Here is a 25,665-nt window from a genome sequence, read left to right as displayed (position 1 = left end):
TCAGCCTATCAGTCAGAACTATCTGTCAAAGTCCATCATTGTGAGCAGAAGAAACATGAGGGGAATCTAAATAGATAAGACTATTCACATAAAATAATTGAAATATAATTTTTAAAATTAAGTGCTTAGCTGTAAAGACTCATTTTTCCAGGCCTATATTTTATTATATACTCTTTCAATGTGATCTCTTCACATCTGACACATCTAAAGTAACTTGTATTTTTAAAAACTTGCTCTATATAACCTCACTGATGTTTCTCTCTCTCCCTCTATCTCTCCCTTTCTCTCTCTCTCTCCCCCTTAAACAGACTCTCATAAATTTCTACTTCTGAACATCTCTTTCTCACCCCTTTTCTACCTCAAGTTCTCACTTCTTGCAAGGATCATTGCACAGGACTCAGGAGCCTCCATTCTCCTCTCTCCTCTTATGTTGTTTCTTGAGTAATCTTCCTAAAACACAGATCTACCATTTTTCCTCTGCAATAGGAACAGGTCTTATATTAATTTTGCTCCCAAAGATTCATTAGGGCTTATTTTCAGGGAATGTCTTATTTTTTCATGCAAAAAATCTACATTTATTCATGTACAACAATCTACATTTAATCATTTATTTGTGTAAAAAAATCTACCTTTTCAAATACAGTCATGTCATCTTCTGCAACATCATCGTGAATTCCAGCCTGAATTTCTTGCTACTCCATTTCCTGTAGAATCACTGGCTCCAATCTCTCATGTCCAGAAATAGAGCTGTCCTTAAATGAGCACTTCTTGTCCATGTAGACTGCTCATAGTGCACTGTTACAACACATAATGTACTGAATATTACATACAACCATGTCCATTCATTATCAGGTGCACACATTCAGAAATAAGTCTCCAGTTCATCAGTTTACATAGGTGTGTACCTCTCATCCAAAATCCCTGCTTGAGTATTTACAAATACCTAATTATAATTTATATTCTGATTTCTTTCTAGTATTAATGTCAGCAATACTTTTTATTTATATTTAATTATACAAAATATTATTATTTTATAATTCAATGTATGTCATGTGTTGCAATGGATGCACTAAATGATAGAGCTTATATTATGAGCATCCTGAAAAATTGTGCTAGGGCTTATTTTCCAGTTAGGTCTTATTTTCATGGAAATACAGTATCTGTCTATATCATCTATTTTTCTAGGTACTGTGCCAGGGCTTCAGTGAACAAAGCAGAGAGGGCTTCGTGACACTTAAAAATATAGGAGAGGGAAAAAAAAAAATTTAGGAGAGGGAGGTAAATAGCATATGAAATAAGTAAGCACATTGTGAGGTTTGTTAGAAGTTGATGAACACCAAAGAACAAAGAAAATGTGGAGCAGAGTAAGGAGGATTGAGAGTGTTGAAGATGGGGTTGGGATGATTGTCCAGGACTCAAGCTGGCTCTTTGGCAGAATACTCCTTAAATAACAAGTTCACATTAAAGCCAACATGAGGGGCGAGGTGTGGTGCACATCTGTATTTCCTGTATTCAGCTACTGGGGAGGCTGAAGCAGAAGGATCACAAGTTTGATCCCAGTTTGGGCAACTTTGTGATTTAGAGAGAACTTGATTCAAAATAAAAAATTAAATGAGTGGGATGTAGCTCAATGGGAAGGTCTTGGCTTCAAACCACAGTACTGCAATGAAAAGAAAAAGGTCAAAACAAGGGAAGGTTCAGCCATGAGGACCTGAACAGAGGGAATTTCAGGAGGAGGATGGCTGACTTTACAATCTTTACAAGATCTACAATGGGAGCCCTCCCCACATGCTCAAGGGACAGAAAAAGATCAGCAAAGTGGGAACAAAGTAAGTGAGGACAGGTGAGGATGTGGTCAGGGAGTAGGGACTTTGTGTTCACTTTGAATCATAGGGGAAGCACTGGAGGGCTTTGAACAGAGGAGTGGCACTATCTGACCCAAGTCTTTGAAAAGACCCCTCTGTCATATTGAGAGTGGACTGGTGGGTGTTAGAGCACGGGGACCGAGGTGGGGGCAGGCAGACAGAAGCTGCCGCAGCACTGCAGGCAAAGCTGTAATGGTGAATGAGTCTACTTACAATGCTGAGCCAACAGGACTTGATGTGAGAAATGACAGTAAGAGACCAGTCAAGGATGACATCGTGGCATTTGAGGCTAAGAAATGGAAAAGATGCCATTAACTGAGAAGGAGACTAGGAATTTGGTTTTAGAACAATAAAGCTTGAGGTGTCTAGCTGACATGGAAGTGAGAATGCCAAGGAAGTTGGATATATAATCCTGGGGTTCAGGCAAGTGGTCTGGCCTGGGGATCTAATAATAAATCCAACCATTGTGTATGTGCACACTACTGTAAGCATTTAAAATTGTAACTCATTTACTCCTCAGAACAACACTGAGAGGTAGTAGGAAATATTGTTATTTCTCATTTCACCAAGTGGGAAACTGGGGCATAGAAAAGTCAAGTAATTTCTGTGAGGTCACAAAGGTAATTTATGAAAGAGCCATAATTCGAATCCAGGCATGTAAGTACAAGAATTCAAACTGTGAGTCACAATGCTAGTGCAGTTAATAAATTTCAGAGTCTTCGGCTATGAATAATATTTAGTTATTAGTCCAGATGAAATCAGCAGGGGAATATAATGTAGAAAAGAAAGGCTAGGAATTTGTTTAAAAACAGTAGGAGTTGGAAAGCAGGCAGGGGCACAGATGAGGTGAAATTGTCTCTGAGTAGATAAATATTGAAGCTGGGTAACAGACATTTGGAATTTCATTAGACTTTGCTATTTTGTGTATGGCTAAATTTTTTTTTCATTTGGTGTATTGGTACATTTTAGGTATACAGTATAGTTACATTCCTTATTGAGATCTTGTACCTGTACATGATGTATCTTTGTTCTTATTTTTTCCCCATTCCCCTGCCCTCCCTTCAATCCCTCCACCCTTCCCTATTTACAAAGACTTTGTTTCCATGTTTTTTCTTTTCTCATATTTTCTTTTCCCTTCTTTCCTTTCCCTTTCTGCTCCCACTTCCCCTATTCCTTTAGACATTTTCCTCCTATTTCACAGTATCAATTATACATTTTGATTCTTATTTACATTTTTAGTTTTTCATATCAGAAACTATTCGGTATTTACACACGTGTGTCCTATTTATTTCACTTAAGAGTATGGCCTCAATGTGCATCCACTTAGCTATAAATGTCTCTAGTTTCTCATTCTTTATGGCTGAGTAGTACTCCATTTTATTAAAAACAAACAAACAAACAAAAAAAACCTTCTTTATCCAGTCTCCAGTTGATGGGAAATTGGCTGTTTCCAAGTTTTAACTATTAGAAACTGTGCCACTATAAACACGGGTGCACATATATCACTGTGGTATGATTCTTTTAATTCTTTTGGGAAGATACCCAGAAGGGGAATAGCTGGGTCAAATGGGACTTCCAGTCTTAGTTCTTTGAGGTATTTCCATACTGATTTCCACAGTGGTTGCACCAGTCTGCACTCCCACCAATAATGAAGAAGGGTTTCTTTCTCCCCACAACCCTGCCAGCATTTGTTATTGGTTGATTTCATGATAGCAGCCATTCTTTCTGGGGTGAGGTGGAATCTCAGCATTGTGTTTATCTGCATCTCTCCAATGATCAGTGATGTTGAACATTTTTTGTATGTTTATTTGCTGCTTTTACTTCTTTGTCTGGGAAATGTCTGTTCATTTCAGATGCCCATTTTTGAATTGGGTCTTTATATTTGAGAAGTCTGATTTTTTTTTTTTAGTTCTTTATATATTCTAGATAGTAGACCTCTGTCTGAGGAACAGCTGGTAAAAATTTTTTCCCACATTGTAGGTTGTCTCTTAGCTCTGTTGGTGGTCTCTCTCGCAGTGTAGAAGCTTTTTTTTTTTTTTTTTTTGGTACCAGGGATTGAACTCGGGACCTTGCGCTTTTGTGACAGGTGGCGGCACCACTGAGCTAAAACTCCCACCCTGCAGAAGCTTCTTAATAAGATGAGATCCCAGTTGTAGATTCTTAGTGCTAGTTCCCATGTTACTGAGGTTTTGTTCATAAAGTCCTTTCCTATACCTATGTCTTCGAGAGTTCTACCTAACTTGTCTTCCCAGCAAATTTAGTGTTTCTGTTTTAATATTTAGATCTTTAATCCACTTTGATTTTAGTTTACTGCATGGTGAAAGATAGGCATCTAGTTTTAATCTTTGGCATTTATGGCTAAATTTTTGCATAGTAAGTGAAAAAGAAGACAAATAAGTAGGAAATATTAAAAGAAATTTTTAAAAAGTGAACATGAAGCAGAAAGAAAACTAGGTGTAGGATATCCTAGAAATCAGATGTTCTGATTATATATTGCTATATAACAACCCCCAACTTCATGGCTTTAATAAACAACAATTATAAACAGTACAGAGGTTCCTCAAAAAATTAACACTTGAACTGTTCTATGATCCAGTGATCTCACTCTGGGTATACATCCAAAGGACTTGTAGCCAGTAATTCAAAGACAAATCTGTACCCTCAGGTTCAGTGCAACACCATTCACAAGGGGCAGCACATGGACTCACCCTTAGAATCCACCAATAGAAAATATGCTTTATATACACAATGGAATACTCAGCCTTAAAAGGAGGAGAATTCTGTCACTTGCAACAACATGGATGAACCTGGGGATATTATGCCAAGTGAATAGCTCAGGCACAGAAATACAAGTCCTGTGCCATTTCCTTGTATGTGCTATCTTTAAAATTGGGACTTACGAAGATAAGGCATTAAATGGTAGTTAGTAGGGGCTGTGGTGGAAGGAACTGGATGTTGGTCAGAGGGTAAGTTCTAGTTATGAAGAATACTTCCCAAGATCAGTTGTACAGAACATTGACTATCTAGTAAAAACATATTGTGTACCTAAAAATTGCTAAGAAAGATTTTCAATGTTGACTTCACCAAGAAAATGATAAATATGTCAGATGATGGATATGGTGATTAGCTGGATTTAATAATATCCTAATGTGGACATATATTGGAACATCACATTGTACACCATAAGTATTCATAATTATTTTTTTTCGGTTCGAGGGATTGAACATATTCATAATTATTATTGGTCAATTAACAATTTTTTAAAGCCCATTTATTTATTTTATTCAGAAATCTGAAATTTGGACAGTGTTCAGTGGGGACCCATCCTCTCTGCTCCCGTGACATCAACCATCACCTGGGTGACTCCTCTGAGGACCCATGTCTGATGCAGCTCACATTTCTGGCAAGAAGCATGCTCATCTGGTAACCTGGTCCAGGTAGCCCTGTCTTTTGCTATGGTCACCCCCAGATTTATTAAAGATAATCAGTGCAAGCAAGGCTTACTTGAAAATTCTTCAGGCAAATGCCTTACTCTCAACTGACAAATGGCAATTCAGAAAACATTGAGAAAGATTTCTCTGATGCTGGGATTGTTTCCTTTACAATTACCAGATGCTAGGGAATGCGTTTGTTACCTAGGTCTTGTAAATGCCTGCATTTTACAGGAAAACTTTTCTGAATTTCATGGATACCCTTTAGTCACAGCTCCTCATAGGAAGTGGAAAAATATTTTTTTTTTTTTTGGTATTGGGGATCAAACTTGGGACCTTGCACTTGTGAGGCACGCAGAGGAACCACTGAGCTAAATCCCTGGCCCCTGGAAAAATATTTTAATAGCTGCAAAAAAAAAAATGAGAAGAAGAAAAGATGCAGACAAATCTTGTATCTCTGACAAAGAATAAGAAAATAGTAGAAACCAGTTTTTCCTCGATCTTATTCGTCACTGACAGTAGCTCTGCTGGTGGGTTTTAGAAGACTGTCACCCTGGGTGGCTAGGAGGTGACTCCTTGTCACTGTTGAGCCAACTAGAGCTTCTTGGGAGATTTTAGCACTAAGAGCTGATTTCCAAAATGCTTTGACACTTCAAATCATGGAAGAGGTTGGAGTGCCAGTGCTCATCTCCTTCCATGTATACCTGCCAAACACAGAAGGGGTGGACACAGCTGTCCTTAACTGCCCTCCAGCTACTGAGACAAGTGTGGGTCACCCCATGTGCCACTGAGCATGTGCTATGGCTGGGCTGTACCAGAGGACCTGAGGAGGAAACAAAAATACACATGAAGACAGCTGAAAGGCGAATTTCGTTTTCTGTTTCTGCTAGCTCCAGAGTACAAGGCAGTGTCTGAAAGCATCGGATATGACTCAGTACACGTCTGGATTATGATGCAGGAATATCTTTGCTTGTGTTTTATTGTCTCTATGGTGAAAGCTCTAGGGTCCTCAGCCTCAACACAAGGCACCATTACTGACCATGCCACTGGCCAAGAGTTGAAGTGTTTCTTGAACTTTCAAAGACTTGATGTCAGTCTGAAAATCAGACATTCACCTTTCCTCCTCTGCTCTCCACTGGTGTTGCTCACTCAAACCACAGTGTGTAGTTAGGCACTTGGAGAGCAAACTCGCCTTCACCCCAGTATAAACACTCCGAGTTCTCTTCCTTCACTTCTCCCCATCCTTTGTGAGTCCTCCCTGCCTGTTCTTGGTTTTTAGAGGATTCCTCCCTCCTGATACTCCTCTTGGGTTACCCTTCCTTCCTCAAGACTCTCACAGCTTCTGCTCATTCATTCCTCATGTTCTCAGTGGCCTTCTCCTTGCTCCTGGTCTTAGATGGTCCTGGTGCTCCCTTCCTGTCCCTGTGAAGGTTGGGGTGGTAGGATAGTAGCAAAAGCCACAGTAATTAGAATAAGAGCTCCAGTTGCTGAGATGGTAGCCTGAGCAGTAGCTAACAGCATGGCAGTAAGGTTCTCAACCTCAACTGTGGTAGAAGCAAACCTTCTGAAATTGTCCCCTACCCACACTCTGGCCCCTTCTCATTGCATCCTTCACATTGCCGGCAGCGTGATTCTTCCAAAATAGAAATTCCATCATGCCACTCCCCACTCTCAATCTTCTAATGGCCCCCATGGCTTTGGGGATAACACCTAAATTCCTAGTATGGTTTCAGAGGTCTGGTATCAGCCAGCCTTATTTATCCCAGCCTTCAGGGATTCCCTTCATGGTCATCATTCTAAACAACATGCTGTGCTATCTCTCATCCCTTCTGTTCCTAGAATGTGCTTCTCCTTGGCTCCTGCTGAACCGTGGCTCCCCTATACCTTCTAGAAGCAGCTTGTGTTTCCTATTAGGGAAGGTAACCCAGTTTTCCATGCTACATTAGGTGGCCCCCCTCATTCATTCACTCTATCCCAGTACATTGTAATTATTATTATTGTTATCATTTTGCTGTTTGCTGATTTTGACGTCTCTCTTTTCTGTGTGCCTAATAATCATTTGTAAACATGTTTGATATGGTAAGCATTGAGTGAATGGATGGATAAATTGTAGCTCAATGCACACACTGATTTCTTTTTCTAGTTCCAACTCGCTTCACCCTTCAGGTTGCTCAAAGTCCACCAAGGGAAACAGAAATGTACATAGATAATTGTAGTATAATTTCAGAGGATTCATGAACCCCCTGAAGCTCACCTAAGAATCCCACATTATCAATTAAGCAATGAAGAAATGGACACATAGAGAGGGCAAATGAGAGAATACCGTTATCTGGTAACACCTAGCATCAGAGCATTTGCTTTATAAAAGTTGATGAGTGCAGAGCCACACCAGCCCTCCAGGCCAAAAGTAACCCAGGAGGCAGCATCTTTGTGCAGAGTTTGCCCAACTGGTTTTGCCTCTACCTAATCAAGGGCATGAAAGGAACTTAGTAAAAGCTCTGTGCTAATTCTCTGCTTTACCTGCTCTACCAACATCATAATCTTTATTTGAAATATTACACCCTGGCCTTTCATTCTTCTGAACTTTGCCCACATAAAGCCTCAAGGGTCGCTATTCCTGGGTCCTCTGTGGTCCACCATTTTCCATCCTGGTTTTCCCTTTTGCCTCCCTCTGTTGGTTTTTCCTCTACTTCCCTCATTCCTGTTTTCAGCACCTTGTTTCACCACCTATCCTGGCTCTGTTCACCACTTTCTTTCATCACATGGCCTTTTTTGCCTCATTATCCCTCCCTTCACCCTGGATCAGACCATATATAGGATGAGGTTGTAGTTTCTGCCTACCAGTGCCATCTCAACAGCTCTTGATCTGGTCTCTTGGCCATATAGCCTCAGCCACACAGGAACCTCTAGTTTATCCTGAAATGTAATTGCCAAAATCAACATGGACTTCAGATCTATGGCTTTTGTTATACTAAGAAAAACTATTATAGTAACACACAGCATTGGGCTCAGGGTTTCTACAGCCCATTTCTCTTTGCAATTGGTGTGCAAGCTAACTGGTTCAAATGATTACAGCTTTGGTTTTCAAGATTCTTGTGAACTGCAGCACTCCTTATTCAAATAAAATCTTAGTGCTAACAACTAACACTTAAAATGCTGACTTGCTCTGGCTGAGGTGGGTGTGGAAGTCCCAAGCCCCCTTTGCCTTTCATTCTCAAAACCCTCAGGGATTCTCAGAGTTCTATGGTTTGAAGACCACTGGGTACCAGTACATTCTAAAACCTAAATGGAAAGGACCATGTCACTGAGCCAAGTCTTACAATGGGCCACACAGCACCCCAGAAAGCAGGGTAACTTTGTGGTCATGTGGATGCAGCCTGGAGAAGGACTTCCAGGTTCACAGTCCTCCTCCCCCTTCACCCACTGAGGCTCACTGGGCAATTTACTTAACTTTTCTATTGGGTTTTGTCAACTGTTAGTGATGATAATAGCTCCTCCCCATTTGTTAAGAAGATAAAATGGGTTCATAGAGGAGAGGCCTTAGAAGAATGCTTGACTGACCCAGAGAGGTGGTAGATAAATGTTTGCTACTATTACTTTCCCAAATCACACACTATTTCCAAGGGAAACCTGGGGACAAAGGGTGAGTGACCTAGCACAGCACACTCACTGCAGTCAGCAGACACCTCTGCCCTCTTGTACATAAGGTACCTTGGACTCTCCCTTGGCAAACTAAATCTTGCAATGCACAAAATGGTAGCTCAGTGCCCTAAAAGGAGACACCGGGTTCATCCAGCAGAGTGCCTGGCTCTACAAAGGAGTTTATTTTGCAAGCTTTACTACAGATTTAGGTCAAGTGAAAGATTATACACAGTGCACAGCTTTTCAATGGAAACAGACTGAAGTGTTTGATTAGACTTGTAAATCTAAGGTTAATAGGGAGTTGAGCATTGCAATTCTAGGAAATAGGTTACTAGGCATGTTTGTATATTTCTGAATCTGTCCCCTGTTTATAGCTATAAACATGTGCCATTAATTTATGATTTTCTTTCTATAGGCTTCACCAGGGTAAACACAAATAAAGAGATTAGTCATGAAACCCAGAAGAAATTTGAGAGTATGACATAAAATTTTAAAAGGTTATATACTGGAAAAAATAATGTAAGAAGTAAAGGCAACAGAAAATTAGCTGCTAAATCTTTGGAATAATGCATTTTCACAGGTTATTTTTAATAATCCTCTCCATATTGTACTTAATCTGTGGTTCTCCAAGCTAAACTAAGAAACTCCCAAGGGTAGCAGGGTAAAGGCCTTCCTAAGCACTCTAAATAGGTCTTTCCAACAACAACAACAAAGTCAAATCTTTTTTTCCTGAGTTTGTATTTTCTTTATTACTTCTGCTCACCAAACCTACAGGGAATGAAGAGTGCAGATACTGACTCTTTCCTGTCTACTTTCCCCACTAAAATTTGGAATGAAATTGGAACTACGGTTCTTAAGACTCAGCCCAAATCAGACCCTTTTCCAGCCAGCACAGGAAATGTAGGAAGGCTTTGTCTGCATATTCCAGCTCCTGCCCTTAGTTAGAGTGGAAGGAATTGGTGATGATATTCACAATCCCTTATCCTCAGTTCAAAAATTCCCCAAAGCCCACAATCAAAATGTTTTCATGTATTTAGTACAGAGATTCCTTTGGTGGCAAAACCTGATCTTTTGGACATGAAGCTCTGTATAGTTCCCATGACGATGCCTACACATTTTTTAGTAGAAATGTGAATGTATTTGTTTACAGTGTACTGACTCAGGCCATTAGAAATATTATATCTGTAATATATATCATTTGACCTTTCCAAATCTGAAAGATTCTGATTTCCCAAACCTAGCTGGCCCCTTGGGTTTAGACCAAGGACAGTGGTGTGTTGGGGAGGTGGAAAGAGATCTGAAAAGAAAGGACCCTGTTCTGGCTCTGCGGATGGAAAGCGGACTGCACGGCTAGAAGGGTGGTGTGCTTCCGGTGGCCGGGGGCTCAGAGGGAGCCGGAGCCAGTGCTGTCTTGTCTCAGCATGAGGAGCAGGACACCAGGGCAACAAGAGAAAGAAATCAGTCACCAGCCACACTTGCTGACTGCCTGTCGGTACCGCCCGAGGCAGGGCAAGCACCACACAAAGAATTGTGGCACACCTGCCCCGCTGGAATTCTCATCTCAGATCCACTCCAGAAGTTTCAGCCACTTTGCTCTTCATTTTCCCTCTTTCGCCATCTCTCTCTAAACAATTCCTCCTCTGTTCCTTCCAATTCCACACCAACTGCCACTTAGAATTCACATTTAGGATACTCTGAAAGAGTAAAATGAGTTTTGTTCTGCATTTACTTTGGGAAGAGGGGTCCTGGGCCTTGAACTGAGGGCCTCACACTGAACTACGTCCCCAGCCTTTTTTTTCATCTTTTGTTTTGAGACAGGACCTCACTAAATGGCCCAGGCTAACCTCAAACATGGCCCTCTCCTGTTTCAATCTCACTAGTAGCTAGAGTTACAAGCACGTGGCACTGCTCCTGGCCTTACCTTATTTTTTATTCTGAATTCAAATTACTCAGGTTCAAACCATGGCTTCACAACTTCCTAGCTATGTGAATATAGATAAATTACTTCACCTCCTTTTGCCTCGGTTTCCTTATCTATAAAATAAGGATAATTGTACCTATCCTTGATAGTTGTTGAGGAGATTAAATGAGCTAATATTATATGACTCACTTCGAACAGTACTTGAGAAGTAGTCAGTGCTCCATAAATGTAAGCTATCATTTGTACCTGTCTGCAACTGTTTTCTAAATGAGCTCCATAAACCAATGATAAGCTGTTTTTTCTTAAATGAGGAATTTAAATAATCTAAATAAAAAGGAATATAAATTTTTATATAAATTCCTAATTTCTCAATTTTTTGGCTGAGTAGTACTCCATTTTATTAAAAAACCACATTTCCTTTATCCAGTCTCCAGTTGATGGACATTTGGGCTGTTTCCAAGTTTTAGCTATTACAAATTGTGCTGCTATGAACATGGGAGCACATATATCACTGTGGTATGATTCTTTTATTTCTTTTGGGAAGATACCCAGAAGGGAAATAGCTGGGTCAAATGGGACTCCCAGTCTTGTTCTTTGAGGCATCTCCATACTGATTTCCACAGTGGTTGCACCAGTCTGCACTCCCACCAATAATGAAGAAGGGTTTCTTTCTCCCCACAACCCTGCCAGTATTTGTTATTGGTTGATTTCTTGATAGCAGCCATTCTTTCTGGGGTGAGGTGGAATCTCAGCATTGTGTTTATCTGCATCTCTCCAATGATCAGTGATGTTGAACATTTTTTCATATGTTTATTTGCTGCTTTTACTTGTTTGTCTGAGAAATGTCTGTTCATTTCAGATGCCCATTTTTGGATTGGGTCTTTAGTAGACCTTTGACTGAGGGACAGCTGGTGAAAATTTTTTCCCACACTGTGGGTTGTCTCTTCACACTGTTGGTGGTTTCTCTTGCTGTGCAGAAGATTTTTAGTAAGAAGAGATCCCACTTGTTGATTGTTTGTGCTAGTTCATGGGCAACTGAGGTTTTGTTCATAAAATCTTTTCCTACACCAATGACTTCAAGAGTTCTTCCTAAACTCTCTTCGAGCCAGTTTAGGGTTTCTGCTTTAGTATTTAGATCTTTAATCCATTTCGATTTTAGTTTAGTGCATGGTGAGAGATATAGGTCTAGTTTTAGTCTTTGGCAAGGTGAAATCCAATTTTTCCAGCACCATTTATTAAAGAGGCTATCTTTCCTCCAGTGAGGGTGTTTGGCTCCTTTGTCAAAGATGAGGTGTCTGAGTATGTCTGGAGTTGTTTGTACATCTTCTAATCTATTCCACTGGTCCTCAGGTCTGTTTCTTCCCCAGTACCATGCTATTTTTATCACAGTAGCTTTGTAGTATAGTTTAAGTTGGGGATTGTGATACCCCCTGCCATGTCTCTGTTACCTAGAATTGCTTTTGCTATTCTGGGTCTCTTCTTGTTCCAAATGAATTTTTGGATGGTTTTCTCAAAGTCCATGAAGTATACTGCTGGGATTTCAATCAGGATTGCATTGAATCTATATAGCAGTTTTGGAAGTATGGCCATTTTCACTATGTTGATCCTTCCTAACCAGGAGCAAGGGATGTCTTTCCATTTTCTAATATCATCTTCAATCTTGCTTTTCAGAGTGCTATAGTTTTCAGAGAAGAGGTCTTTGATTTTTTTGGTTAGGTTGATTCCTAGGTATTTCAGTTTTTTGGATGCTATTGTGAAAGGAACTGTTTGCCCTATTTCTGTCTCAGTGAGGCTGTTGTTTGTGTAGAGAAAAGCTGTTGATTTCTGTGTGTTGACCTTGTATCCAGCTACTTTACTGAATTTGATTATGAAGTCTAGAAGACTTTTGGTGGAGTTCTTTCGGTCTTCTATATAGAGTATCATGTCATCTGCAAATTCATATAAATTCCTTACAGCAATTTCTCAAGATGGTACTCTAAAGACAGTTTCTGGTCAATAATTATTTGCTACAGATAAAGATGTAGAAGATCTCCAAAACCCAAACAAGTAAAAAAAAAAAATGATCAAAACTTAAGTATGAAGTTACAACCTGCTTTCATGATATTGACAACTGTAACATTCTGGTGGTATGCACTGTTGGTCCCCTCCTCTTTCCTCCTCCTGAGAATTTGTTTTGAAACCTAAAAGAGAAAATGAAAAGAAGGTAATGAAACATATGGTATACAAATTTCAAAATAAAACTACAAGCAGGAACAAATCTTTGAGAAAGTCCTTCATATTATATGCACAGTTTTATTTTCAGATCACCTATAAATATTAATGTAAATAATATTAACTGTATGGTCCAGTTAATAATGCACCGAGAAGTTAATTCTGCATTAAATTGTAATCAATTAAGTTTTGCAAGGAGGAAAGAAATCTTTTCAAGGATCCTTCCCAGCTATCCTTCACACTGCTCCCTCAAAGTCAGACCTTGGAGATGTTCCCTGACCTTGCCCACATCGACAAGATAAATCCTGTCCATACTGGTACTGTGAGTATCACCACCAGTGGATTCATAACTTCAGGTGTATTCTCACTGCCCCAACCCTGAGTCTATGGCTGTATGGGGGAGGGGTGCCACCAGGTACCCAATATGTTCACTCACTCCTCTCTTGCTGCCTACTCTGACTGTGGAACTAATGTTGGGGTTGATAAAACTTTTTTCCAAGGGTCAGTTCTAACCCAGACCAACTCATATCTGTCTCAGTCAAATTCACCTCCACCTTATTTTATTTATCAAAAAAGTATTCGCCAAAAAGAATGTCCGACTTACGGAAATTAAAAAAAAAAAAAATCACAGCTAAACGGAGGTTTAAAGCCAGAGACTTGAGATTGAAAAACTGCCAGTTCTTACTGCTCACTTACTCACAGGAGGGTTTACAGCCCCTGAAATCATGCCAAGGCTTTGAAAATGAAAGCTTGCAGTTAGAAAATGATGGCTCCTGACAGCAAGAATCAGTCATGTGATAGGCCGCCCGGTTTCCGTCACTGCCTTCCTCAATCAGACAGAGACTTGGGGAGCTTAATCAGTTAGATAGCATCCACAGAGGCTGTGGGCCACAGAATTGGGCTGCAGCAATTAATCATTTAATTGCTTTTGTATTCACTTTAAATGTCTTTTAAAAAGATATTAAAGAAAAACATTATTGAAAGGATATTTTAGATTATTTAATAAAGCTCTGATACACCCTTTGTGAACTAGAAAATAAATGGATCTGTACCCCAAGTCTGTTCAATGTTTTCTTGGCCAACATTTACTTATACTGAGGAAGGAGTGACAGAGTCTCCTACTCCTGGCAGGAGAAATCGCATGGATAAAAGCACTTAGGAAAGAAAGCATGGTGTAAATAAAAATGTTTATTTGTGTTTTGGGCTGAAGAGCAGAATGTGTGACAGGGATGGAGGGGAAAGCCAGGAAGCCCAGTAGACTACATCTCAGAGGCCTTGGGTGCCAGCATAAAGAGCCTGGACTTGACATGCTAGGCAATGGGAACTGCCGAAGTTTTCTGAGCAGAAAAAACAGTGCGATTAGGAAATAGCATAAACTGTGAGGTCCATCTGCCATGGGTTTTAATTCTAGCTTGTTCCTCATTAGCTAGCATGACCTTGGGCACACTGTTGCTTTTCGGAGTCTCCCAAGCTGTACAATGGAAGCAGTAATTCCATTTCCAGGGTTATTGCAAACATTAGAAATAGCAGAGGACGCACAGTAACCCCAGGGCTTGGCACAGAAAAGGTACCCCTTAAACGGTGTTAGCTGGTCCTACTGCTGTGCTCCGAGTGAGAAGGTCAAGAGGGCAAGAGAGGAGGAGGGAGACGGTAGAGGTCCAGGCATGAGGTGCAGAGGGCCAGGACTGGACAGAGAATGGGCAAGGAGAGTAGCAAAGAGAAAACAAGTTAGAACATGGGGACACCACAGGGGCAGACTCCAAGAGAATGGAGGCTCCAAAAGATAAACTTGCCCAAAGCCTTTTGATGATGACTAGACATGAGCAAGGGAGGAGAAGCCATACAGACTCCAAGAAAAGGCTGCAATAAGAATCACACAAGACAGAAAGACACAACCTCTGCAGGCATCCAAAATGAACACTTATATCAATAAATGCCAAACTGAGCTTGACTTTCTGGAATGATTACAGAAATAACCCAAAATGCATTTGTTTTCACCAAGATCCCGTCTGCTTTCTTAAAAAGAGCTACCTCTTATTAAGACTACTTCTTATTAAGAACAGCTCTCAGACCCACAGGGTCAGGAGAGTTGGGTTACCACATTACTCACAGTGTACGCCAGGCCTGTCTTTTTCCCACAGACCTGCACCATGGCTCGCCTCTTTGCCTCCCCTCCACCACAGACAGCCCGCCACAGCCTGAGGTGTTTGCGATTAGCTGCTGTCCACTCACTCTGTGATCCTCTCAGCACAAATAAGTGCTGATGTGCTCCTTGGGCGGTGGTGGCCTTCCCCTCAAGACACATGCTGTTGGATAACAGGTAGAGAAATACGTGGCACTTCAGAACAGCGGGGCAGCAACTAATAACTAATGGCCTCTGAAATTTTCATTAGGTACTATGTCAGAAGTTTCTTCAGGAAGCAGCCTTAATAATTTTGCACCACTCGGGTGAGAGCAGATTAATATTACTTATACTTAGGTGCCTCAGCCCCTTGGCTAGCACAGGCTTTCACCTCATCAGGCTCGGCTGTGGGTTCCAGCCCTGTCAGCTCCACAGAATTCACAAAGGAATCAACCTGCAACTACATCCCAGCCATGAATGTGCCTCTCAGGACACACAGGGGGAACTTTATAGAGTATATAAATGGACTTTAATATTGCAGGATACCTTGGGATGTATGTCTAAATTGCTAGAACATGCAACAGAGCTGACAAACCACTTTGTGCCTTTTTGGAGGCTGACCTGGAGAAGCACAGGATTGTGCTGTCTCCTCTTTCTGCCTTCCCACTGGCCCAGCAGGAGTACTCTCCCCTGAGCTCTTTCGCCAGTCCTTGTAAAAAGACTATCAGGATTTTTGCTTTTTTATTCCCCTCCTTTTCTTTCACTAACATTGTTTTGCTGTGACAACACTGAATATAATGTTGACTTTATTGCATGATTAATTTCAGACTGATTGTCCAAATGTCATGCTGACTTTTCTCCAGTTAATGTTGTACTTGTGTAACCTGGCTGGTTCCAAACACCAAACCTCAAAATGTAGTGCTTTGTAGGTATTAAAAGTGCCTTGAGCTTCATAAAGGGAACTGAGATTTGGGGAGGTGATGACAACTTAAGGCTAAAGGTGGGTTAGAAGTCAATTTTTTATAGATGGAAAAGTTCCTTCAGGAGTTTTCATAATAGTCTTTCCCCAAGGGAAAAATATTCTTCAGTAGAGTGCATGTCTTTCTCGGTTTTTTAGTTGTTCTTGGTTCAGACAAGTGGGAAACTGATATCCATGGTTGAGGTTTATGCTTTTTTTTTTTTGGTACCGGGAATCGAACTTGGGACCTTGCACTTGCAAGGCAGGGGGCGGAACCACTGAGCTAAATCCCTTGCCGAGGTTTGTACATTTTTGTCTTGGTGTCACATAATATTAACGATAAAAATCTAATATTCATTGAGTGCTACTATTTCTCCTCTGTCACTATTGTGTAAGATAAAGTGTTATTACTACTCCCATCTAAGGTGTTATTACTACTCCCATGTGAAGAAACTGAGCTTCTGAGAGTACACTAGGGTTCTCCAGAGAAACAGAACCAGTAGAATATATGATTGATAGGTAGATGATAGATAGATAGATAGAGATAGATAGATAGATAGATAGATAGATAGATAGATAGATAGATAGATAGATAGATATGGGATTTATGGTTCGTGTTGGTAGTTACGGAGGCTGAGAAGTCCCAGGATACACCACCTATAAGCTGGAAAAGCAGGAAAGTCAGTGGTGTGGCTCAGTCCAAGCCTAAGGACCTCAGAACCAGGGGAGCCAGTTGCACAATTCTCAGTCCAAATCCAAGAGCCAAAGGATCAAGACTACTGGTACAGTCCCAGAGCCTGAAGGCTGGAGAACTTCTGATGTTCAAGGCTGGAGAAGCTCCAAAAGAGAGAGCAAATCACCTTTCCTCTGTGTTTTTATTCAACTTGGGCTCTCAACCAATTGGATGGTGCCAACCCATGCTGGAAGAGGGTAAATCTTTCGTACTCAGTGCATTGATTCAAATGTCATTCTTTTCTGGAAAAATCTTCACAAACACACCCTGAAATCATGCTTAACCAGCTGTCTAGGTATCCTGTAACCCACTCCTTTAACCCAAGTTGACACCTCAAATTAACTATCACAAAGAAATTAAATAAAATCCAAGTTCAGACAGCTGGAAACCATACAAATCAGAACTTGAACCCAGGTTTCTTTTATGCCAGATTCAGATTTTAAAAGCATCATAATTTACTAAAACAATGACACAAATTACATTCCAGTGGCACTTACTAGAGAATTATGCCTGATAGTCACAATAAAAAAAAAAAGAAATAGCCTCAGTTCTCACTGCTATGAATTTGACTCTACACACTTACAAATGTATAATGACCTTAATTATTTCAGGAAAAAAAGGAAAAAGCAGATCAACCCCATGATATTTATTGAATTCCTACTCTATAAAAGGCACATAGCTAATTAATAAGAATGGGGGAGAAGTGTCAAGCAGAGTTAGATGTGGTCCATTTCACAAGGTACCTACAGTTTAGCTAGTAGACAAGCCATAAAATTATGCAATATGTGCTTTTAAGGTGATGGCCGAAAAGGCACTGCAAAGCTGGACAAGGTTAATTGGAAGATTAACAATACAGAATGAGAATGCTAGAGTGATTTAGTTGGGGACACTTTTCTCCAAATATAAATACTCAGGGAAGACTAGGTCAGAGAGATGGGACTCCAGGTAGGAACTAAAGGAGCAGTGGCCATTGATGAGGTTGGACATGGCTGGAAAGTGGAAGGACCTCCAGGAGAAGTGAGAATCTCCAAAGTGTATGAAGGTCTATCTTGCAGTGGGTGAGGATCAAACATCAGTGCCAGACAGGAAAGGACATAATATGCTGGCAAGTCTGATGCAACAAAAGTCTATGCATCTTTTATTGTGGTCAAGAAAACTTGAATTATCCAAGAGAAAAGTGAACCAGCTATAATATGATTTATATTTCACCTCAGAAATTTATTTTTTGTGGGGTTTTTTGTCTTTAAATTAATATATTAGATTTTTAAACAAACATATCAGGTTCTGTGTGTATAAAATTGCCTATTTGTCTTTGAAGTCTAACAATCTGGCTACATGATTTGGATTTATTTATTGACACACAATAGCTGTACATATTTATGGGGTGTGATGTGATGATTCAATACATGTATACATTATGTAAGATTAAATAAGGGTAGTTAACATCTCTACCACCTCCTCCATTTATCTTTTATTTGAGGTGATAGTATTCAAAAACCTCTTTTCTAGCTATTAACAAGATAGTGTTGATTAACTATAGACACCCTACTGTACAAAAGAACATCAGTACTTATTCCTCCTACTACTTATAACTTCGTACTTCTAGACCAACTTCTCCCCATCTGCCCTCCTCCTCTCCAGATTTTTCCTGATAACACAAACTTTCTCTAGTTGGTAAAAGTCAAATAAATTTACCTAAATGGATCTTGCAGAAGTAGAGGATATAAATATGTACAGATAATCATTTACAGAATATATTTACACAATGGGAATTAGCCCCATCAAATGGGCTGGTTCTCCCCCCAGGGCAAAACTCTCAGATCTGTGCTTTCCTGGCACAGCTTACTCACAGCAATCCAGATCACTGGGGCCTTGGTTTACAGGTGATGCCTATGCACTCTTTGGCATTATGGGTCTTCAAAAAATCGTGGCTCTCCACCCAAAGTTGGTTTTAGTAAGTTCAGTGTAAATCTGCACACTTAAAAACCTTGGCCTTTTGTTACCTAAAATACTGGAGATGAAGCCTAAAAATAAGACAGAAGACCCTCAACATCAGCTCTCCACATGCAGGCCTCCTTTGGGGCCTAAAAGTATACTGCATATGAAATTCATAGCAACAGAGCTACATTGTAAACTAATAGTGTGCATACTATGCTAAAAGCTTCCCTACATGATTTCACTTATTGCTCATAGCTAGACAGGAAGGGAATCATTATAGTATACCTATTTTACCTACTGATAAAGTAAGGCAGGATAAGAAAGAACAATGTGCCCCAAAGCCACACAGCAGTGACCTAGATATCAGAGCAGGGCTTCTTCTCCAAAATCTTCCATGATCCATAACACGATGTTTGAATGGAATGCAGAGTGAATCTGAACAGTGAAAACACACTGACTCACTAATAATGACTGAATTGTGTCCTCCCAAAGTTCACATGTTCAAGTCCTAACCTCTAACGTTACTGTATTTGAGATACTGTTAAATGTTAAATGAGATTATAAGGGTAAGGCCCTAATCCAGTGGGACCTATTTCCATATATGAAGAGGAAGAGACAGGGGCACTTGTGACAGAGAAAAGACCCTGTGTAGATACAGTAAGAAGGTAGCCCATCTGCAAGCCAAGGAGAGAGGCTTCAGAGAAACCAAACTCACCATCTTGCTTTTGAACTTCTGGCCTCCAGAACCATGAGAAATAAACTTCTATTGTTCAGTCTGTGATTTGTCATGGAAGCCTTAAGGAAATTATGCACACACTTTCAGCTTTTTCACATATAACTTCCCTGCCCTAGCTGGACCTGTCATCAGTCTCCTATGATGCCCTTGATCCTCACTGTCTTAAATGACTTGAAACCTAGAGTAGCAGGTTTCTAAAACATTGGCCTATTCTCCTTGGCTGTCACAAAGACCTGTTGGAAAGGTTGGATCTATAAAACCCTGAAGTTGATCTACAGCAGTGCACTTCAAATTCCCCATGGGGAAGGACCAGTTTCCCCTATCCCTTTGCCAACAGGTACATATCTACACTATACATATGATCCTACAGTACATATCTGGTAGGCAGCTGCAGGCACAAGCAACTTGCCACAAAAGTGAAACAACTTGTTCAATGGTATTTTCTCATTAGATACTCGGATGGCTCAGCAATGTTTAGTACCCAGTTCTTTGGAGTGGGAAAAGTCCTGAAAGGTAGCATTTGCCAATTTGCATGACAAAATATCTTCCATTATGACTGATTTTGAGCTACCAATGTGGAGTTACTGAGCCTCAGAAATGAGAAGAAAAACTCTCAATCAATTCCCTTTAGCCAGTATCATCCACCTCTAGCACATCATTGCAACAAAGGGCAATGCTAGCAAGTTTGTAAAGACTTACTGTAGATTTCTGTACTTAACCTCTTGCAGAAAGCAGATTGCACATTGCACAACACTGTCCTAAATGCCTTAACTTAGGAGACCCCAAAGAGGTCCCCAAGCATCCATTTATCTTATTAGGATAAATTCTGGACTCACGAAGTTGTAAGAAAATATTTCCTGAAAAGGCTCATTTACTCATAATTAGCCAAGATAAATGGCGCAAGCTCTGCTCTTGTCTTCTCTCCTTCTTCCACTTTCTGCCCTCCATCTAAAAGTATTATCTCAAAAGCCTTCTAGCTCCTCTTTTACTTCCCCATTCTCTAGCACTCCCTTTCCTAAAGGATTATTATTCCTTTTCCTTCATCTCTCTTCAACAACATAGCTGAGCACAAACTTTCCAACGGTCCACTTTCCTGCTCCAACAATGTAGCTTTATTGTGCAGACGAATCTTAGTCTTTTGTTATAAGGAGCAATAAGGGGATAAAGCCACTCATGCAGCTCAGGAGTAAAACCTAAAGCAGCCTTTAAGCACCTGGGGATTAAAGGCAGATAATGGAGAGTTACTTTAGCCCTCTTTATCCTGGCTTTCCCAGAACCAATTCAGCTTTGTTCTTTATTTTTCCAAACAGAGCAAGCCATCAGTAGAAGAGCCGAAGCTTGTGGCACATAGAAAAAGGAAAAACAGCAACTGGAATGGGGAGTGACCAATGCTGACATCCAGATAAGAGGTAATTAGGGCTGACCTTGGGAGTTTGCCAGGAGAATAACAACAAAAACAGAGATGAAGGCCATAAAGTCATATTTTGAAATAAAATCAACAAGATTGGGCCACTGATTAGAGACAAGGGAAAAAGATGGTGTAAAATTTTGAATGCTGACTGCAGTCGGATGAGTCATTCTGGACTCAGGTCCAATTGAGTTACTCAAATGAGAAAAAGCCTTGGGTGGCTCCCAGCCCGCTGAACACAGAACAAAGTCTACATTCCGAGGTAAGGACTGCCACAGTTTTGCTCCATCTCGTCATCGAGCTTGGACTAATTCAACTGTTCATAAACATTTACTGAACAGCTACTATGTATTTTTCTGAATCAGGGAATCAAAATGGAGAAAAGGCACAATTCCTGCCTTTGAGGAGGTTAGACTCTAAAGGGGACAACCTTCAAATAAATCAGTATGCATATGCCCTCAGGCTGTCACAGTGCTCTCTTGTTGACTGAGTGCCCACTACATGGCAGAAACTGCTCTTGGCCCTGGGACCCAGTCCAGACCTGCAGATGTATTGATCTGGGATTGTCTGCATGGAGTGCTGAGGCCATGAAGGACTACAGAAGGGAGAGACTGAAAATGGAGATGAGAGTCAACTCCAGACTCTTGGAGTCATGCCTATATTTTAAGGGTTGGGAACTGGGAGAAGAGCCAGAAGTGGCCAGAGGAGTAACCAGAGAGGGAAGAGAAAAACAAGTCATGTGATCAGGGAAGCAGAGGGTTTCAAGAATAAAGGGGACTCTGAATGGTGCTCAATGCAGAAGAGAAGCAAGGAGAAAGAGGGCTGAGCCAGGCACAGCAGCCACTCATTTCTGTTGCTTAATGGCAAAGATTAATGCACAGACTGAAAGAAGAAAGATTAAAGATGCATCACAGAGCAAGGGGTGCCTCGTAAAAAGACCCACACAAATTAGGAAGGTGCAGAATTCGCAGGCAGGGGAAGAAAGGTTGGCTCTGGGGAGCAAAGAGAACTTCTTCTCCCAAAGCTAGACAGAAGGAAAGGCTAGATAGATGAACACTGAAGACGGAGGGTTCCAGGGGCGCCCCATGGTGGGTCTGTAGTCCAGCGGTCCCATGTTTGAACTTCAGCTCTGCCATTTACTTTGTGTGGTATCAAGCAAGATATTCTAGCCCTCTGATCCTTAGCTTCTTCACCTATAAAGTGGCTTTCTCAGAAGATGTTGTGAGGATAAAGAGAAAATGTATGTACACCCAACTTTGCCCTGCCTTCCAGCCTCAGATTCATATGGGATCACATGAGTACATTCTACCGGCCTTTGCCCTCTATCCACTCTTCAGCTCTCTGCAAAGTGCTCTTGAAAAGCATCCCACTTTGCTCCAGGGGTCAGGTCAGCCAACCTCTGCTGACCCCAAAATGCTGCAGCTGAGGTCCTGAAACAAATAAGATGACAAATCCAAACAGCACCATCAAATACCATATAGTTTTCCTAAAGCAGCCTTTTCAGTTTTGACACAGAAACCCCCCCACACACACACACACCTCTATAGGTCTCAGCGAGCCCCTAGATTGAGACCTGAGTGACAAGCACCTTGCTGTCCCAAATATTCTCACTCCCCTCCCATAACTAGCTTTCAGTCAGGCCCCAGGAGGCTTTCTATCCTTTATACAAACACACTTTTGGCAGGACCACCCTGTTAATTTTGCTGGTCACCTCCTGATTCAGTATATACCAATCCCAGTCTAGGCTGACAAAGACCCTGGCACAGGGCAGGACATAATCAAGTGAGCTCCCTTTGCCCCTACCCCCCACCATGACTGTGTTTACACTTCTAAAATAGTATGTCCCTTCTCCCATCCTCAGTTACATCTGTATTTGACACAGCTGCACAAAGACTGTATGGTAGAGAGCTGGTAAATGTTTGCAGCCAGTCCTCTGGGAGAAAATGCCTGATTGGTGGTGTTTGCTAGTTGCCGTGGTGTAAACACTCTCACCATGGCCAATTTCAATAGACCAACATGACACCAACCACCTGCCAAAATTTCTGAAAATGTAACCTTTGGCTCCCCCAAGCTAGTGTGAGATCTCTCCACTCAGCAGGTTACCCAGGAGTCTTAGCAATACCATAGTAAAGCAGGTTTATGTCCATTCAACAAAGCCCCTTGCATGTCCAGCTACTACTCTGAAAAAACAACATCCTATCCCAATTGTATTGTGGTGGGTATGAGCTACACAGGCACCAGGTCTCCCTTAGAGATCTCTATTCTTTTCATGTGATTTGGGAAAGAATTATATTTAAATGACATTTTGTCATTTGAGAGAAACAGACACACCCTGACGGGTGAAATCTTAGGGATGATCACTGAGCAAAAACACTGTCACCAAGTAAGTAAATAGTGACAAGTTTATAAGATGTTGTTGGCAGTAGCTGGATTTCTCAGTGCTGAACACTTGAGTTGGGCATGGTGGGAGCGGCTGGTTAGCCATTTGTCAGGCAAAGTCAAAACAGCCCTCCAGCTACAGCACAGACGGCAGACTGCAGCTCATCACCATTTTATTTATGACTCTTAATTAGCAAGAAAAAAAGGAGGGAAGAAGATCCCAGCTTGGGTCATACATCTTACACAAATATATTTTGCCCAGAAGTTATCTTTGTCAAAATAGATTAAATCCCCACAACTGTGAGAGGTAGGTATTATAGATACATGTTATCAATAGGAAACTGCATCCTAGAAGGTAAATATAATTATCCTAATTTTACCAGTGACAATTCAGAGAGGCCAAATGGTTTTCCCGAGATAACACAGCTAGAGAATAAAGAGCTCGGACTTGAACCAATCTTCAGATTCGAATGCAAAGACTTTTTCAACCATATCACGGTTGGCTCTCACTTGGTATGTCATAGTAATAGCCTGTTGACATTGACTTGGATTAAGAGAGTTGACTGCCAAACTTACTACATTTGAGGATAAACTTCTCACTCTTATGGTTTTAATTGTAATTTTTAGGGAGAGAGGAACTGTTGAGTGAGTGAGGAACACAAGATGATTAAGAATCTGGGTTCTTACACTGTGACAAACAGAGTCTAATCAGTTCCAGTGCAGGGAAGAAAGATCAGATCCCCACAGCTGAGGAGTCTGAAGTAACTCCACTCTGTGAGGAAGGACTCTTAGCCACAGGGCAGCCCTTTGTGAGGTACAGGAAGCATCAGAAACACGAGCAGGCCAAGCGACTGTAAACACATCCAATTACTAACATGAACCATACATTTACAGACAGCATTTAGGAAGTATTGCAAGTGATTGCTTCTGATGGCTGATTTGGGAGAAAGAAACTGACATTTGCATAATATAGAAAAAAATGTAATAACATCTTTATTATGGGTTTGTTTGGCTTTTTGATTTCTGTGACCTCCAAAGGAGAAAATGTTTATATTTATTCCCCTGCTTTGGTAAAGAAAGAAATGGACGGGGCCGGGGATTTGGCTCAGTGGTTCCATCACCTGCCTCGAAAGCGCAAAGTCCCGAGTTCAATCCCCGGTACCACAAAAAAAAAAAAAAAAAAAAAACGAACTTGAAGACAGCAATTCTCCAACCCCTCTAAGGAAGGATGGTGGGTACTCTACAGGTCCCCGGTATTTCTGGATCTCCTGTCTTCCCAGGACTGCACATCTCCATCCCCTGGAAGTCAAACATGGCCATGTGACTGGCCTGGGCTAATGAAATATCAGATATGATGTGTGTTGCTCCTGAGTGGAAGACTTAGTTAAAAGTTAGTACACAATCGTCTGTGGTCTCCTCCCCTCCCGCAGTGACCCAGCAGCACATGCTGAGTGACAGACTGTCTATTGATTGACGCTGAGTGACAGACTGTCTGGTGATTGAGCCCCAGAGCCACTCTGCCAAGCAGAATTTCCACTTGGAATTTCCACTTTGGAAGCTGATATTACCACAGCATAATTTCACCGATTCTGATAGAAAAGAACAGGTTAAAAGGGGCAAAGGGAAAGGGGAAGTGGGAGGGGTAGGGGAAAGGAAAGAAGGGAATGGAATGAATATGAGAAAATGAATAAAAGGAAACAAAGTCTTTGTAAATAGGGAGGGATGGAGGGGTTGAAGGAAGGGCATGGGGAGGGGAAAAAATGAGAACCAAGAGAGATTATGTAAAGGTGCAAATTTCCAATGATGAATGTTATTATATTGTACACCTAAAATGTACCAATAAAAGGATATACCAAAAAAAAAAAAAAAGAAAAGAAAAGAACAGGTTACTGGAGAAGGCTAACCAGGAGAAAACGTAAAGAGCATTAAGTCAGAGGCTGAAAACTCCTGGATATTTTGAATCCTATGGGAAGTCAAGGACACTGGATTCCTGAAAATTCAGTGTCTAGGGTGTTATTCTTCCTGAAATGGACAAGGGAAGATTAAAATTGGAAAACTGGTCAAATGAATCCATACCTCAGATTTCCAACAGATGACTGGAAAAGATCTAGCTTCCTTGGAACTTCATGAGAAATCTCTTGAACTTAACATGAAGTTAAGATTAGTCAAATCAACTTAACAAACAACCACTAAGTACCTATTCCTGGTATGGTGATCCCCCTTTTTCCAAGAGGGATATATATTCCAAGACCTTTATTAGATGCCTGAAACCAGCAGTCATCCCAGGCCCTATATACCAACACTGTGACACCACAATGGTC

The 25,665-nt window shown here is 41.0% G+C and overlaps 1 long non-coding RNA gene across 1 annotated transcript in view; it reads right to left on the bottom strand.

Moving 5' to 3' along the window:
* Window positions 1-592: 592 nt before the first annotated feature.
* LOC147823407 (uncharacterized) overlaps window positions 593-25,665 on the bottom strand; it is a 45,795-nt gene continuing 20,722 nt past the window's right edge. Inside the window, exons 2-3 of the long non-coding RNA XR_015443906.1 lie at window positions 12,949-13,039; window positions 593-795 (exon numbers count right to left, since the gene is read on the bottom strand). This is a non-coding gene — a long non-coding RNA (uncharacterized LOC147823407). The remainder of the gene's footprint in view (window positions 796-12,948; window positions 13,040-25,665) is intronic.

The sequence above is a fragment of the Heterocephalus glaber genome, unplaced genomic scaffold, assembly GCF_053883595.1.
Source record: "Heterocephalus glaber isolate CG9 unplaced genomic scaffold, H.glaber_assembly_v1.0 deba00001586, whole genome shotgun sequence".
In the NCBI taxonomy this organism is placed as follows: domain Eukaryota; kingdom Metazoa; phylum Chordata; class Mammalia; order Rodentia; family Bathyergidae; genus Heterocephalus; species Heterocephalus glaber.
The sequence above is the reverse complement of the archived record's forward strand: the minus strand, read 5'-3'. Positions and strand labels throughout refer to the sequence as shown.